Below are 17,193 nucleotides of genomic sequence, written 5' to 3'. Positions count from 1 at the left end.
TAACTGGATATATTAAAGCAGTGCCATCGGCAGAAATTGTGTCGAGTATCTCTGTAAAGCAAATGAGATATTAACAACAAAGACGCTCTAGGTGAGGCTTGAACTCAGAACCTCGGCATTGCTCTGCAACGTACTGCCTTATAAGTACCGCGCACTGACCAATTACGCTACTGGAGCCAATAACCTGCACTGTACTCATGCTTTTTACACAATTAACAATAGATAAAACACATACAAAGGTGGGATAAGCAGTCATGATTACCAAAGGGATTCCTTGAGGCCCCTGGGTTCTCACTGGATTTATTAAAGCAGTGCCATCGCCAGAAATTGTGTCGAGTATCTCTGTAAAGCAAATGAGATATTAACAAGAAAGATGCTCCAGGTGAGGCTTGAACTCACAACCTCGGCATTGCTCTGCAGTGTACTGCCTTATAAGTACCGCACGCTGACCAATTACGCTACTGAAGCCAATAACCTGTGATGTACTCATGCTTTTTACACAATTAAACAATAGATAAAACACATACAAAGCTGAGATTGCCAGTCACGACTACGAAGGAGACTCTTTGTGGCCCCTGGGTTCTAACTGGATGTATTAAAGCAGTGCCATCGGCAGAAATTGTGTCAAGTATCTCTGTAAAGCAAATCAGATAATAACAACAAACATGCTTCAGGTGAGGCTTGAACTCAACCCTCGGCAGTGTACTGCTTTATAAGTACCACATGCTGACCATATTATGTTAGCTGTGTTTTACAGAAATGACGACAGAATAATCACACACAAATGTCAGATTGCCAGCCATGGCCACCACTGGGATTTTTGCTGGGCCCTGGGTTCTAACTGGATGTATTACAGCAGTGCCATCGGCAGAGATTGTGGGAAATTATGCTTTCTGGTAAAGCAAATGAGATATTAACAACAAAGATGCTCCAGGTGAGCCATGGACTCAACCTCGGCATTGCTCTGCAGTGTACTGCCTTGTAAGTACCGCACGCTGACCAATTACGCTACTGGAGCCAATAACCTGTGATGTACTCATGCTTTTTACACAATTAAACAATAGATAAAACACATACAAAGCTGAGATTGCCAGTCACGACTACGAAGGAGACTTTTTGGGGCCCCTGGGTTCTAACTGGATGTATTAAATGACACACACAAATGTCAGATTGCCAGCCATGGCCACCACTGGGATTTTTGCTGAGCCCTGGGTTCTAACTGGATGTATTACAGCAGTGCCATCGGCAGAGATTGTGGGAAATTATGCTTTCTGGTAAAGCAAATGAGATATTAACAACAAAGATGCTCCAGGTGAGCCATGGACTCAACCTCGGCATTGCTCTGCAGTGTACTGCCTTGTAAGTACCGCACGCTGACCAATTACGCTACTGGAGCCAATAACCTGTGATGTACTCATGCTTTTTACACAATTAAACAATAGATAAAACACATACAAAGCTGAGATTGCCAGTCACGACTACGAAGGAGACTTTTTGGGGCCCCTGGGTTCTAACTGGATGTATTAAATGACACACACAAATGTCAGATTGCCAGCCATGGCCACCACTGGGATTTTTGCTGAGCCCTGGGTTCTAACTGGATGTATTACAGCAGTGCCATCGGCAGAGATTGTGGGAAATTATGCTTTCTGGTAAAGCAAATGAGATATTAACAAGAAAGATGCTCCAGGGGAGGCTTGAACTCACAACCTCGGCATTGCTCTGCAGTGTACTGCTTTATAAGTACCGCGCGCTGACCAATTACGCTACTGGAGCCAATAACCTGTGATGTACTCATGCTTTTTACACAATTAAACAATAGATTAAACACATACAAAGCTGAGATTGCCAGTCACGACTACGAAGGTGACTCTTTGGGGCCCCTGGGTTCTAACTGGATGTATTAAAGCAGTGCCATCGGCAGAAATTGTGTCAAGCATCTCTGTAAAGCAAATCAGATAATAACAACAAACATGCTTCAGGTGAGGCTTGAACTCAACCCTCGGCAGTGTACTGCTTTATAAGTACCACATGCTGACCATATTATGCTAGCTGTGTTTTACCGATGGTTTTACAGAAATGACGACAGAATAATCACACACAAATGTCAGATTGCCAGCCATGGCCACCACTGGGATTTTTGCTGGGCCCTGGGTTCTAACTGGATGTATTACAGCAGTGCCATCGGCAGAGATTGTGGGAAATTATGCTTAAGCCAATAACCTGCGCTCTACTCATGCTTTTTACAAATAACAATAGATAAAACACATACAAAGGTCAGATTGACAGTGACGACTACCAAGGAGATTCTTTGGGGCCCCTGGATTCTCACTGGATGTATTACAGCAGTGCCATCGGCAGAAATTGTGACGAGTATGTCTGTAAATCAAATGAGATGTTAACGACAAAGATGCTCCAGGTGAGGCTTGAACTCGCAACCTCGGCAATGCTCTGCAGTGTACTGCCTTAAAAGTATCGTGCTGTGTCCAATTACACCACTGGAGCGTGTAAACAATGTTTTACTCATGCTTTTTAGACAAATAACAATAGATAAAACACATACAAAGGTAGGAACAAATAACAATAGATAAAACTCATACAAAGGTCAGATTGGCAGTGACAACTACCAAGGAGTTTCTTTGGGTCCCTGGGTTCGGCAGAAATTGTGTCGAGTATCTCTGTTAAGCAAACGAGATATTAACAACAAAGGTGCTAGAGGGTGAGGCTTGAACTCACAACCTCCGCATTTCTCTGCAGTGTACTGCCTTATAAGTACTGCGCGCTGACCAATTACGCTACTGGAGCCAATAACCTACAATGTACTCATTTTTTTTACACAATTAAACAATAGATAAAACACATATAAAGGTCAGATTGCCAGTCACGACTACCAAGGAGTTTCTTTGGGGCCCCTGGGTTCTAACTGGATGTAATAAAGCAGCGCCATCGACAGAAATTGTGTCGAGTATCTCTGTAAAGCAAATGAGATATTAACAACAAAGACGCTAGAGGGTGAGGCTAGAACTCACAACCTCAGCATTGCTCTGCAGTGTACTGCCTTTTACGTATCGCACGCTGTCCAATTACATCACTGGAGAATATAAATGATGTTTTACTCATGCTTTTTAGACAAATAACAATAGATAAAACACATACAAAGGTAGGATAACCAGTCATGATTACCAAAGGGATTCCTTGAGGCCCCTGGATTCTCACTGGATTTATTAAAGCAGCGCCATCGGCAGAAATTGTATCGAGTATCTCTCTAAAGCAAATGAGATATTAACAACAAAGATGCTCCAGGTGAGGCTTGAACTCACAACCTCGGCATTGCTCTGCAGTGTACTGCCTTATAAGTACCGCGTGGTGACCAATTACGCTACTGTAGCCAATAACCTGCCATGTACTCATTTTTTTTTACACAATTAAACAATAGATAAAACACATATAAAGGTCAGATTGCCAGTCACGACAACCCAGGAGTTTCCTTGGGGCCCCTGGGTTCTAACTGGATGTAATAAAGCAGTGCCATCGGCAGAAATTGTGTCGAGTATCTCTGTTAAGCAAATGAGATATTAACAACAAAGGTGCTAGAGGGTGAGGCTTGAACTCACAACCTCAGCATTGCTCTGCAGTGTACTGCCTTATAAGTACTGCGCGCTGACCAATTACGCTACTGGAGCCAATAACCTGCAATGTACTCATTTTTTTTTACACAATTAAACAATAGATAAAACACATATAAAGGTCAGATTGCCAGTCACGACTACCAAGGAGTTTCTTTGGGGCCCCTGGGTTCTAACTGGATGTAATAAAGCAGTGCCATCGACAGAAATTGTGTCGAGTATCTCTGTAAAGCAAATGAGATATTAACAACAAAGACGCTAGAGGGTGAGGCTTGAACTCACAACCTCACCATTGCTCTGCAGTGTACTGCCTTATAAGTACCGCTCGCTGACCAATTACGCTACTGGAGCCAATAACCTGCAATGTACTCATGCTTTTTACACATATAACAATAGATAAAACACATACAAAGGTGGGATAACCAGTCATGATTACCAAAATGATTCATTGAGGCCCGTGGGTTCTCACTGGATTTATTACAGCAGTGCCATCGGCAGAAATTGTGTCGAGTATCTTTGTAAAGCAAATGAGATATTAACAACAAAGACGCTAGAGGGTAAGGCTTGAACTCACAACCTCAGCATTGCTCTGCAGTGTACTTACTGCCTTTTACGTATCGCACGCTGTCCAATTACGTCACTGGAGCCTGTAAATGATGTTTTACTCATGCTTTTTAGACAAATAAAAATAGATAAAACACATAGAAAGGTCAGATTGACAGTGACGACTACCAAGGAGATTCTTTGGGGCCCCTGGATTCTCACTGGATGTATTACAGCAGTGCCATCGGCAGAAATTGTGACGAGTATCTCTGTAAATCAAATAAGATGTTAACGACAAAGATGCTCCAGGTGAGGCTTGAACTCGCAACCTCGGCATTGCTCTGCAGTGTACTGCCTTAAAAGTATCGTGCTGTGTCCAATTACACCACTGGAGCCTGAAAACAATGTTTTACTCATGCTTTTTAGACAAATAACAATAGATAAAACACATACAAAGGTCAGATTGGCAGTCACAACTACCAAGGAGTTTCTTTGGGGCCCCTGGGTTCGGCAGAAATTGTGTCGAGTATCTCTGTAAAGCAAATGAGATATTAACAACAAAGACGCTAGAGGGTGAGGCTAGAACTCACAACCTCGGCATTGCTCTGCAGTGTACTGCCTTTTACGTATGGCACGCTGTCCAATTACATCACTGGAGCCTATAAATGATGTTTTACTCATGCTTTTTAGACAAATAACAATAGATAAAACACATACAAAGGTAGGATAACCAGTCATGAGTACCAAAGGGATTCCTTGAGGCCCCTGGGTTCTCACTGGATTTATTATAGCAGCGCCATCGGCAGAAATTGTATCGAGTATCTCTCTAAAGCAAATGAGATATTAACAACAAAGATGCTCCAGGTGAGGCTTGAACTCACAACCTCGGCATTGCTCTGCAGTGTACTGTCTTATAAGTACCGCGCGCTGACCAATTACGCTACTGGAGCCAGTAACCTGTGATGTACTCATGCTTTTTACACAATTAAACAATAGATAAAACACATACAAAGCTGAGATTGCCAGTCACGACTACGAAGGAGACTCTTTGGGGCCCCTGGGTTCTAACTGGATATATTAAAGCAGTGCCATCGGCAGAAAGTGTGGCGAGTATCTTTGTAAAGCAAATGAGATATTACCAACAAAGATGCCAGAGGGTGAAGCTTGAACTCACAACCACGGCATTGCTCTACAGTGTACTGCCTTATAAGTACCGCGCACTGACCAATTACGCTACTGGAACCAATAACCTGCAATGTACTCATTCTTTTTACACATTTAAACAATAGATAAAACAGATACAAAGGTCAGATTGCGAGTCATGACTACCAAGGGGATTCTTTGGGGGCCCCTGGGTTCTCACTGGATCACCATTGCTCTGCAGTGTACTGCCTTATAAGTACCGCTCGCTGACCAATTACGCTACTGGAGCCAATAACCTGCAATGTACTCATGCTTTTTACACATATAACAATAGATAAAACACATACAAAGGTGGGATAACCAGTCATGATTACCAAAATGATTCATTGAGGCCCGTGGGTTCTCACTGGATTTATTACAGCAGTGCCATCGACAGAAATTGTGTCGAGTATCTTTGTAAAGCAAATGAGATATTAACAACAAAGACGCTAGAGGGTAAGGCTTGAACTCACAACCTCAGCATTGCTCTGCAGTGTACTGCCTTTTACGTATCGCACGCTGTCCAATTACGTCACTGGAGCCTGTAAATGATGTTTTACTCATGCTTTTTAGACAAATAAAAATAGATAAAACACATAGAAAGGTCAGATTGACAGTGACGACTACCAAGGAGATTCTTTGGGGCCCCTGGATTCTCACTGGATGTATTACAGCAGTGCCATCGGCAGAAATTGTGACGAGTATCTCTGTAAATCAAATAAGATGTTAACGACAAAGATGCTCCAGGTGAGGCTTGAACTCGCAACCTCGGCATTGCTCTGCAGTGTACTGCCTTAAAAGTATCGTGCTGTGTCCAATTACACCACTGGAGCCTGAAAACAATGTTTTACTCATGCTTTTTAGACAAATAACAATAGATAAAACACATACAAAGGTCAGATTGGCAGTCACAACTACCAAGGAGTTTCTTTGGGGCCCCTGGGTTCGGCAGAAATTGTGTCGAGTATCTCTGTAAAGCAAATGAGATATTAACAACAAAGACGCTAGAGGGTGAGGCTAGAACTCACAACCTCAGCATTGCTCTGCAGTGTACTGCCTTTTACGTATGGCACGCTGTCCAATTACATCACTGGAGCCTATAAATGATGTTTTACTCATGCTTTTTAGACAAATAACAATAGATAAAACACATACAAAGGTAGGATAACCAGTCATGAGTACCAAAGGGATTCCTTGAGGCCCCTGGGTTCTCACTGGATTTATTATAGCAGCGCCATCGGCAGAAATTGTATCGAGTATCTCTCTAAAGCAAATGAGATATTAACAACAAAGATGCTCCAGGTGAGGCTTGAACTCACAACCTCGGCATTGCTCTGCAGTGTACTGCCTTATAAGTACCGCGCGCTGACCAATTACGCTACTGGAGCCAGTAACCTGTGATGTACTCATGCTTTTTACACAATTAAACAATAGATAAAACACATACAAAGCTGAGATTGCCAGTCACGACTACGAAGGAGACTCTTTGGGGCCCCTGGGTTCTAACTGGATATATTAAAGCAGTGCCATCGGCAGAAAGTGTGGCGAGTATCTTTGTAAAGCAAATGAGATATTACCAACAAAGATGCCAGAGGGTGAAGCTTGAACTCACAACCACGGCATTGCTCTACAGTGTACTGCCTTATAAGTACCGCGCACTGACCAATTACGCTACTGGAACCAATAACCTGCAATGTACTCATTCTTTTTACACATTTAAACAATAGATAAAACAGATACAAAGGTCAGATTGCGAGTCATGACTACCAAGGGGATTCTTTGGGGGCCCCTGGGTTCTCACTGGATGTATTACAGCAGTGCCATCGGCAGAATTTGTGACGAGTATCTCTGTAAATCAAATGAGATATTAACAACAAAGACGCTCCAGGTGAGGCTTGAACTCACAACCTCGGCATTGCTCTGCAGTGTACTGCCTTATAAGTACCGCGCGCTGACCAATTACGCTACTGGAGCCAATAACCTGTGATGTACTCATGCTTTTTACATATAACAATATATAAAACACATACAAAGGTGAGATTGCGAGTCATGACTACCAAGGGGATTCTCTGGAGCCCCTGGGTTCTAACTGGATGTATTAAAGCAGTGCCATCGACAGAAATTGTGTCGAGTATCTCTGTAAAGCAAATGAAATATTAACAACAAAGATGCTCCAGGTAACGCTTGAACTCACAACCTCGGCATTGCTCTGCAGTGTACTGCCTTATAAGTACCGCACGCTGACCAATTACGCTACTTGAGCCAAAAACAGCAATGTACTCATGCGTTTTACACAATTAACAATAGATAAAACACACAAAGGTGGGATAAGCAGTTATGATTACCAAAGCGATTCCTTGAGGCCCCTGGGTTCTCACTTGATTTATTAAAGCAGTGCCATCGACAGAAATTGTGTCGAGTATCTTTGTAAAGCAAATGAGATATTAACAACAAAGACGCTAGAGGGTGAGGCTAGGACTCACAACGTCAGCATTGCTCTGCAGTGTACTGCCTTTTACATATCGCACGCTGTCCAATTACATTACTGGAGCCTATAAATGATGTTTTACTCATGCTTTTTAGACAAATAACAATAGATAAAACACATACAAAGGTAGGATAACCAGTCATGATTACCAAAGGGATTCCTTGAGGCCCCTGGGTTCTCACTGGATTTATTAAAGCAGTGCCATCAGCAGAAATTGTGTCGAGTGTCTCTGTAAAGCAAATGAAATATTAACAACAAAAACGCTAGAGGGTGAGGCTAGAACTCACAACCTCAGCATTGCTCTGCAGTGTACTGTCTCATAAGTACCGCGCGCTGACCAAATATGCTACTGGAGCCAATAACCTGTGATGTACTCATGCTTTTTACATATAACAATATATAAAACACATACAAAGGTGAGATTGCGAGTCATGACTACCAAGGGGATTCTCTGGAGCCCCTGGGTTCTAACTGGATGTATTAAAGCAGTGCCATCGACAGAAATTGTGTCGAGTATCTCTGTAAAGCAAATGAAATATTAACAACAAAGATGCTCCAGGTAAGGCTTGAACTCACAACCTCGGCATTGCTCTGCAGTGCACTGCCTTATAAGTACCGCACGCTGACCAATTACGCTACTTGAGCCAAAAACAGCAATGTACTCATGCGTTTTACACAATTAACAATAGATAAAACACACAAAGGTGGGATAAGCAGTTATGATTACCAAAGCGATTCCTTGAGGCCCCTGGGTTCTCACTTGATTTATTAAAGCAGTGCCATCGACAGAAATTGTATCGAGTATCTTTGTAAAGCAAATGAGATATTAACAACAAAGACGCTAGAGGGTGAGGCTAGAACTCACAACCTCAGCATTGCTCTGCAGTGTACTGCCTTTTACATATCGCACGCTGTCCAATTACATTACTGGAGCCTATAAATGATGTTTTACTCATGCTTTTTAGACAAATAACAATAGATAAAACACATACAAAGGTAGGATAACCAGTCATGATTACCAAAGGGATTCCTTGAGGCCCCTGGGTTCTCACTGGATTTATTAAAGCAGTGCCATCAGCAGAAATTGTGTCGAGTGTCTCTGTAAAGCAAATTAAATATTAACAACAAAGACGCTAGAGGGTGAGGCTAGAACTCACAACCTCAGCATTGCTCTGCAGTGTACTGTCTCATAAGGACCGCGCGCTGACCAAATATGCTACTGGAGCCAATAACCTGCAATGTACTCATTTTTTTTACACAATTAAACAATAGATAAAACACATATAAAGGTCAGATTGCCAGTCACGACTACCAAGGAGTTTCTTTGGGGCCCCTGGGTTCTAACTGGATGTAATAAAGCAGTGCCATCGGCAGAAATTGTGTCAAGTATCTCTGTAAAGCAAATGAAATATTAACAACAAAGACGCTAGAGGGTGAGGCCAGAAGTCACAACCTCAGCATTGCTCTGCAGTGTACTGCCTTTTACGTATCGCACGCTGTCCAATTACATCACTGGAGCCTATAAATGATGTTTTACTCATGCTTTTTAGACAAATAACAATAGATAAAACACATACAAAGGTAGGATAACCAGTCATGATTACCAAAGGGATTCCTTGAGGCCCCTGGGTTCTCACTGGATTTATTAAAGCAGCGCCATCGGCAGAAATTGTGTCAAGTATCTCTGTAAAGCAAATGAAATATTAACAACAAATATGCTCCAGGTAAGGCTTGAACTCACAACCTCAGCATTGCTCTGCAGTGTACTGCGCGCTGACCAATTACGCTACTGGAGCCAATAACCTACAATGCACTCATTTTTTTTACACAATTAAACAATAGATAAAACACATATAAAGGTCAGATTGCCAGTCACGACTACCAAGGAGTTTCTTCGGGGCCCCTGGGTTCTAACTGGATGTAATAAAGCAGTGCCATCGACAGAAATTGTGTCGAGTATCTTTGTAAAGCAAATGAGATATTAACAACAAAGACGCTAGAGGGTGAGGCTAGAACTCACAACCTCAGCATTGCTCTGCAGTGTACTGCCTTTTACATATCGCACGCTGTCCAATTACATTACTGGAGCCTATAAATGATGTTTTACTCATGCTTTTTAGACAAATAACAATAGATAAAACACATACAAAGGTAGGATAACCAGTCATGATTACCAAAGGGATTCCTTGAGGCCCCTGGGTTCTCACTGGATTTATTAAAGCAGTGCCATCAGCAGAAATTGTGTCGAGTGTCTCTGTAAAGCAAATTAAATATTAACAACAAAGACGCTAGAGGGTGAGGCTAGAACTCACAACCTCAGCATTGCTCTGCAGTGTACTGTCTCATAAGGACCGCGCGCTGACCAAATATGCTACTGGAGCCAATAACCTGCAATGTACTCATTTTTTTTACACAATTAAACAATAGATAAAACACATATAAAGGTCAGATTGCCAGTCACGACTACCAAGGAGTTTCTTTGGGGCCCCTGGGTTCTAACTGGATGTAATAAAGCAGTGCCATCGGCAGAAATTGTGTCAAGTATCTCTGTAAAGCAAATGAAATATTAACAACAAAGACGCTAGAGGGTGAGGCCAGAAGTCACAACCTCAGCATTGCTCTGCAGTGTACTGCCTTTTACGTATCGCACGCTGTCCAATTACATCACTGGAGCCTATAAATGATGTTTTACTCATGCTTTTTAGACAAATAACAATAGATAAAACACATACAAAGGTAGGATAACCAGTCATGATTACCAAAGGGATTCCTTGAGGCCCCTGGGTTCTCACTGGATTTATTAAAGCAGCGCCATCGGCAGAAATTGTGTCAAGTATCTCTGTAAAGCAAATGAAATATTAACAACAAATATGCTCCAGGTAAGGCTTGAACTCACAACCTCAGCATTGCTCTGCAGTGTACTGCGCGCTGACCAATTACGCTACTGGAGCCAATAACCTACAATGCACTCATTTTTTTTACACAATTAAACAATAGATAAAACACATATAAAGGTCAGATTGCCAGTCACGACTACCAAGGAGTTTCTTCGGGGCCCCTGGGTTCTAACTGGATGTAATAAAGCAGTGCCATCGACAGAAATTGTGTCGAGTATCTCTGTAAAGCAAATGAGATATTAACAACAAAGACGATAGAGGGTGAGGCTAGAACTCACAACCTCAGCATTGCTCTGCAGTGTACTGCCTTTTACGTATCGCACGCTGTCCAATTACATCACTGGAGCCTATAAATGATGTTTTACTCATGCTTTTTAGACAAATAACAATAGATAAAACACATACAAAGGTAGGATAACCAGTCATGATTACCAAAGGGATTCCTTGAGGCCCCTGGATTCTCACTGGATTTATTAAAGCAGCGCCATCGGCAGAAATTGTGTCGAGTATCTCTCTAAAGCAAATGAGATATTAACAACAAAGATGCTCCAGGTGAGGCTTGAACTCACAACCTCGGCATAGGTCTGCAGTGTACTGCCTTATAAGTACCGCGCGCTGACCAATTACGCTACTGGAGCCAATAACCTGTGATGTACTCATGCTTTTTACACAATTAAACAATAGATAAAACACATACAAAGCTGAGATTGCCAGTCACGACTACGAAGGAGACTCTTTGGGGCCCCTGGGTTCTAACTGGATGTATTAAAGCAGTGCCATCGGCAGAAATTCTGTCAAGTATCTCTGTAAAGCAAATCAGATAATAACAACAAACATGCTTCAGGTGAGGCTTGAACTCAACCCTCGGCAGTGTACTGCTTTATAAGTACCACATGCTGACCATATTATGCTAGCTGTGTTTTACCGATGGTTTTACAGAAATGACGACAGAATAATCACACACAAATGTCAGATTGCCAGCCATGGCCACCACTGGGATTTTTGCTGGGCCCTGGGTTCTAACTGGATGTATTACAGCAGTGCCATCGGCAGAGATTGTGGGAAATTATGCTTTCTGGTAAAGCAAATGAGATATTAACAACAAAGATGCTCCAGGTGAGCCATGGACTCAACCTCGGCATTGCTCTGCAGTGTACTGCCTTGTAAGTACCGCACGCTGACCAATTACGCTACTGGAGCCAATAACCTGCGCTCTACTCATGCTTTTTACAAATAACAATAGATAAAACACATACAAAGGTCAGATTGACAGTGACGACTACCAAGGAGATTCTTTGGGGCCCCTGGATTCTCACTGGATGTATTACAGCAGTGCCATCGGCAGAAATTGTGACGAGTATGTCTGTAAATCAAATGAGATGTTAACGACAAAGATGCTCCAGGTGAGGCTTGAACTCGCAACCTCGGCAATGCTCTGCAGTGTACTGCCTTAAAAGTATCGTGCTGTGTCCAATTACACCACTGGAGCGTGTAAACAATGTTTTACTCATGCTTTTTAGACAAATAACAATAGATAAAACACATACAAAGGTAGGAACAAATAACAATAGATAAAACTCATACAAAGGTCAGATTGGCAGTGACAACTACCAAGGAGTTTCTTTGGGTCCCTGGGTTCGGCAGAAATTGTGTCGAGTATCTCTGTTAAGCAAACGAGATATTAACAACAAAGGTGCTAGAGGGTGAGGCTTGAACTCACAACCTCAGCATTGCTCTGCAGTGTACTGCCTTGTAAGTACTGCGCGCTGACCAATTACGCTACTGGAGCCAATAACCTACAATGTACTCATTTTTTTTACACAATTAAACAATAGATAAAACACATATAAAGGTCAGATTGCCAGTCACGACTACCAAGGAGTTTCTTTGGGGCCCCTGGGTTCTAACTGGATGTAATAAAGCAGCGCCATCGACAGAAATTGTGTCGAGTATCTCTGTAAAGCAAATGAGATATTAACAACAAAGACGCTAGAGGGTGAGGCTAGAACTCACAACCTCAGCATTGCTCTGCAGTGTACTGCCTTTTACGTATCGCACGCTGTCCAATTACATCACTGGAGAATATAAATGATGTTTTACTCATGCTTTTTAGACAAATAACAATAGATAAAACACATACAAAGGTAGGATAACCAGTCATGATTGCCAAAAGGAATTCCTTGAGGCCCCTGGATTCTCACTGGATTTATTAAAGCAGCGCCATCGGCAGAAATTGTATCGAGTATCTCTCTAAAGCAAATGAGATATTAACAACAAAGATGCTCCAGGTGAGGCTTGAACTCACAACCTCGGCATTGCTCTGCAGTGTACTGCCTTATAAGTACCGCGCGGTGACCAATTACGCTACTGTAGCCAATAACCTGCCATGTACTCATTTTTTTTACACAATTAAACAATAGATAAAACACATATAAAGGTCAGATTGCCAGTCACGACAACCCAGGAGTTTCCTTGGGGCCCCTGGGTTCTAACTGGATGTAATAAAGCAGTGCCATCGGCAGAAATTGTGTCGAGTATCTCTGTTAAGCAAACGAGATATTAACAACAAAGGTGCTAGAGGGTGAGGCTTGAACTCACAACCTCAGCATTGCTCTGCAGTGTACTGCCTTATAAGTACTGCGCGCTGACCAATTACGCTACTGGAGCTAATAACCTACAATGTACTCATTTTTTTTAATCAATTAAACAATAGATAAAACACATATAAAGGTCAGATTGCCAGTCACGACTACCAAGGAGTTTCTTTGGGGCCCCTGGGTTCTAACTGGATGTAATAAAGCAGTGCCATCAACAGAAATTGTGTCGAGTATCTCTGTAAGGCAAATGAGATACTAACAACAAGTAAATGAAATATTAACAACAAAGATGCTCCAGGTGAGGCTTGAACTCACAACCTCGCCATTGCTCTGCAGTGTACTGTCTTATAAGTACTGCGCGCTGACCAAATACGCTACTGGAGCCAATAACCTGCAATGTACTCATGCTTTTTACACAAATAACAATAGATAAAACACATACAAAGGTGGGATAACCAGTCATGATTACCAAAATGATTCATTGAGGCCCGTGGGTTCTCACTGGATTTATTACAGCAGTGCCATCGGCAGAAACTGTGTCGAGTATCTTTGTAAAGCAAATGAGATATTAACAAAAAAGACGCTAGAGGGTAAGGCTTGAACTCACAACCTCAGCATTGCTCTGCAGTGTACTGCCTTTTACGTATCGCACGCTGTCCAATTACGTCACTGGAGCCTGTAAATGATGTTTTACTCATGCTTTTTAGACAAATAAAAATAGATAAAACACATAGAAAGGTCAGATTGGCAGTCACAACTACCAAGGAGTTTCTTTGGGGCCCCTGGGTTCTCACTGGATGTATTACAGCAGTGCCATCGGCAGAAATTGTGACGAGTATCTCTGTAAATCAAATGAGATGTTAACGACAAAGATGCTCCAGGTGAGGTTTGAACTCGCAACCTCGGCAATGCTCTGCAGTGTACTGCCTTAAAAGTATCGTGCTGTGTCCAATTACACCACTGGAGCCTGTAAACAATGTTTTACTCATGCTTTTTAGACAAATAACAATAGATAAAACACATACAAAGGTCAGATTGGCAGTGACAACTACCAAGGAGTTTCTTTGGGGCCCCTGGGTTCGGCAGAAATTGTGTCGAGTATCTCTGTTAAGCAAACGAGATATTAACAACAAAGGTGCTAGAGGGTGAGGCTTTCTATGTGTTTTATCTATTTAAGGCCACTGGAGCCTGTAAACAATGTTTTACTCATGCTTTTTAGACAAATAACAATAGATAAAACACATAGAAAGGTAGGATAACCAGTCATCATTACCAAAGGGATTCCTTGAGGCCCCTGGGTTCTCACTGGATTTATTAAAGCAGTGCCATCGCCAGAAATTGTGTTCGAGTATCTCTGTAAAGCAAATGAGATATTAACAAGAAAGATGCTCCAGGTGAGGCTTGAACTCACAACCTCGGCATTGCTCTGCAGTGTACTGCCTTATAAGTACCGCGCGCTGACCAATTACGCTACTGAAGCCAATAACCTGTGATGTACTCATGCTTTTTACACAATTAAACAATAGATAAAACACATACAAAGCTGAGATTGCCAGTCACGACTACGAAGGAGTCTCTTTGGGGCCCCTGGGTTCTAACTGGATGTATTAAAGCAGTGCCATCGGCAGAAATTGTGTCAAGTATCTCTGTAAAGCAAATCAGATAATAACAACAAACATGCTTCAGGTAAGGCTTGAACTCAACCCTCGGCAGTGTACTGCTTTATAAGTACGAGTATCTCTGTAAAGCAAATGAGATATTAACAAGAAAGATGCTCCAGGTGAGGCTTGAACTCACAACCTCAGCATTGCTCTGCAGTGTACTGCCTTTTACGTATGGCACGCTGTCCAATTACATCACTGGAGCCTATAAATGATGTTTTACTCATGCTTTTTAGACAAATAACAATAGATAAAACACATACAAAGGTAGGATAACCAGTCATGAGTACCAAAGGGATTCCTTGAGGCTCCTGGGTTCTCACTGGATTTATTATAGCAGCGCCATTGGCAGAAATTGTATCGAGTATCTCTCTAAAGCAAATGACATATTAACAACAAAGATGCTCCAGGTGAGGCTTGAACTCACAACCTCGGCATTGCTCTGCAGTGTACTGCCTTATAAGTACCGCGCGCTGACCAATTACGCTACTGGAGCCAGTAACCTGTGATGTACTCATGCTTTTTACACAATTAAACAATAGATAAAACACATACAAAGCTGAGATTGCCAGTCACGACTACGAAGGAGACTCTTTGGGGCCCCTGGGTTCTAACTGGATATATTAAAGCAGTGCCATCGGCAGAAAGTGTGGCGAGTATCTTTGTAAAGCAAATGAGATATTACCAACAAAGATGCCAGAGGGTGAAGCTTGAACTCACAACCACGGCATTGCTCTACAGTGTACTGCCTTATAAGTACCGCGCACTGACCAATTACGCTACTGGAACCAATAACCTGCAATGTACTCATTCTTTTTACACATTTAAACAATAGATAAAACAGATACAAAGGTCAGATTGCGAGTCATGACTACCAAGGGGATTCTTTGGGGGCCCCTGGGTTCTCACTGGATGTATTACAGCAGTGCCATCGGCAGAATTTGTGACGAGTATCTCTGTAAATCAAATGAGATATTAACAACAAAGATGCTCCAGGTGAGGCTTGAACTCACAACCTCGGCATTGCTCTGCAGTGTACTGCCTTATAAGTACCGCGCGCTGACCAATTACGCTACTGGAGCCAATAACCTGTGATGGACTCATGCTTTTTACATATAACAATATATAAAACACATACAAAGGTGAGATTGCGAGTCATGACTACCAAGGGGATTCTCTGGAGCCCCTGGGTTCTTACTGGATGTATTAAAGCAGTGCCATCGACAGAGATTGTGTCGAGTATCTCTGTAAAGCAAATGAAATATTAACAACAAAAATGCTCCAGGTAAGGCTCGAACTCACAACCTCGGCATTGCTCTGCAGTGTACTGCCTTATAAGTACCGCACGCTGACCAATTACGCTACTTGAGCCAAAAACAGCAATGTACTCATGCGTTTTACACAATTAACAATAGATAAAACACACAAAGGTGGGATAAGCAGTTATGATTACCAAAGCGATTCCTTGAGGCCCCTGGGTTCTCACTTGATTTATTAAAGCAGTGCCATCGACAGAAATTGTGTCGAGTATCTTTGTAAAGCAAATGAGATATTAACAACAAAGACGCTAGAGGGTGAGGCTAGGACTCACAACCTCAGCATTGCTCTGCAGTGTACTGCCTTTTACATATCGCACGCTGTCCAATTACATTACTGGAGCCTATAAATGATGTTTTACTCATGCTTTTTAGACAAATAACAATAGATAAAACACATACAAAGGTAGGATAACCAGTCATGATTACCAAAGGGATTCCTTGAGGCCCCTGGGTTCTCACTGGATTTATTAAAGCAGTGCCATCAGCAGAAATTGTGTCGAGTGTCTCTGTAAAGCAAATGAAATATTAACAACAAAAACGCTAGAGGGTGAGGCTAGAACTCACAACCTCAGCATTGCTCTGCAGTGTACTGTCTCATAAGTACCGCGCGCTGACCAAATATGCTACTGGAGCCAATAACCTGTGATGTACTCATGCTTTTTACATATAACAATATATAAAACACATACAAAGGTGAGATTGCGAGTCATGACTACCAAGGGGATTCTCTGGAGCCCCTGGGTTCTAACTGGATGTATTAAAGCAGTGCCATCGACAGAAATTGTGTCGAGTATCTCTGTAAAGCAAATGAAATATTAACAACAAAGATGCTCCAGGTAAGGCTTGAACTCACAACCTCGGCATTGCTCTGCAGTGCACT

The 17,193-nt window shown here is 42.2% G+C and overlaps 9 non-coding genes across 9 annotated transcripts; all 9 read right to left on the bottom strand.

The window, feature by feature from the left end:
• Positions 1-374: 374 nt before the first annotated feature.
• On the bottom strand, positions 375-468 carry trnai-uau (transfer RNA isoleucine (anticodon UAU)). Its single transcript has 2 exons — positions 431-468; positions 375-410 (listed from the first exon to the last, which is right to left on the bottom strand). It is a non-coding gene; the product is annotated as a tRNA-Ile (tRNA).
• A 1,214-nt stretch (positions 469-1,682) lies between these two features.
• On the bottom strand, positions 1,683-1,776 carry trnai-uau (transfer RNA isoleucine (anticodon UAU)). The gene is made up of 2 exons: positions 1,739-1,776; positions 1,683-1,718 (listed from the first exon to the last, which is right to left on the bottom strand). It is a non-coding gene; the product is annotated as a tRNA-Ile (tRNA).
• Positions 1,777-5,025: 3,249 nt separating this feature from the next.
• On the bottom strand, positions 5,026-5,119 carry trnai-uau (transfer RNA isoleucine (anticodon UAU)). The gene is made up of 2 exons: positions 5,082-5,119; positions 5,026-5,061 (listed from the first exon to the last, which is right to left on the bottom strand). It is a non-coding gene; the product is annotated as a tRNA-Ile (tRNA).
• Positions 5,120-6,645: 1,526 nt separating this feature from the next.
• On the bottom strand, positions 6,646-6,739 carry trnai-uau (transfer RNA isoleucine (anticodon UAU)). Its single transcript has 2 exons — positions 6,702-6,739; positions 6,646-6,681 (listed from the first exon to the last, which is right to left on the bottom strand). It is a non-coding gene; the product is annotated as a tRNA-Ile (tRNA).
• A 492-nt stretch (positions 6,740-7,231) lies between these two features.
• On the bottom strand, positions 7,232-7,325 carry trnai-uau (transfer RNA isoleucine (anticodon UAU)). The gene is made up of 2 exons: positions 7,288-7,325; positions 7,232-7,267 (listed from the first exon to the last, which is right to left on the bottom strand). It is a non-coding gene; the product is annotated as a tRNA-Ile (tRNA).
• A 3,955-nt stretch (positions 7,326-11,280) lies between these two features.
• On the bottom strand, positions 11,281-11,374 carry trnai-uau (transfer RNA isoleucine (anticodon UAU)). Its single transcript has 2 exons — positions 11,337-11,374; positions 11,281-11,316 (listed from the first exon to the last, which is right to left on the bottom strand). It is a non-coding gene; the product is annotated as a tRNA-Ile (tRNA).
• A 3,345-nt stretch (positions 11,375-14,719) lies between these two features.
• On the bottom strand, positions 14,720-14,813 carry trnai-uau (transfer RNA isoleucine (anticodon UAU)). Its single transcript has 2 exons — positions 14,776-14,813; positions 14,720-14,755 (listed from the first exon to the last, which is right to left on the bottom strand). It is a non-coding gene; the product is annotated as a tRNA-Ile (tRNA).
• A 583-nt stretch (positions 14,814-15,396) lies between these two features.
• On the bottom strand, positions 15,397-15,490 carry trnai-uau (transfer RNA isoleucine (anticodon UAU)). Its single transcript has 2 exons — positions 15,453-15,490; positions 15,397-15,432 (listed from the first exon to the last, which is right to left on the bottom strand). It is a non-coding gene; the product is annotated as a tRNA-Ile (tRNA).
• Positions 15,491-15,982: 492 nt separating this feature from the next.
• trnai-uau (transfer RNA isoleucine (anticodon UAU)) lies at positions 15,983-16,076 on the bottom strand. The gene is made up of 2 exons: positions 16,039-16,076; positions 15,983-16,018 (listed from the first exon to the last, which is right to left on the bottom strand). It is a non-coding gene; the product is annotated as a tRNA-Ile (tRNA).
• Positions 16,077-17,193: the final 1,117 nt, after the last annotated feature.

The sequence above is a fragment of the Betta splendens genome, chromosome 16, assembly GCF_900634795.4.
Source record: "Betta splendens chromosome 16, fBetSpl5.4, whole genome shotgun sequence".
NCBI classification, from domain to species: domain Eukaryota; kingdom Metazoa; phylum Chordata; class Actinopteri; order Anabantiformes; family Osphronemidae; genus Betta; species Betta splendens.
The sequence above is the reverse complement of the archived record's forward strand: the minus strand, read 5'-3'. Positions and strand labels throughout refer to the sequence as shown.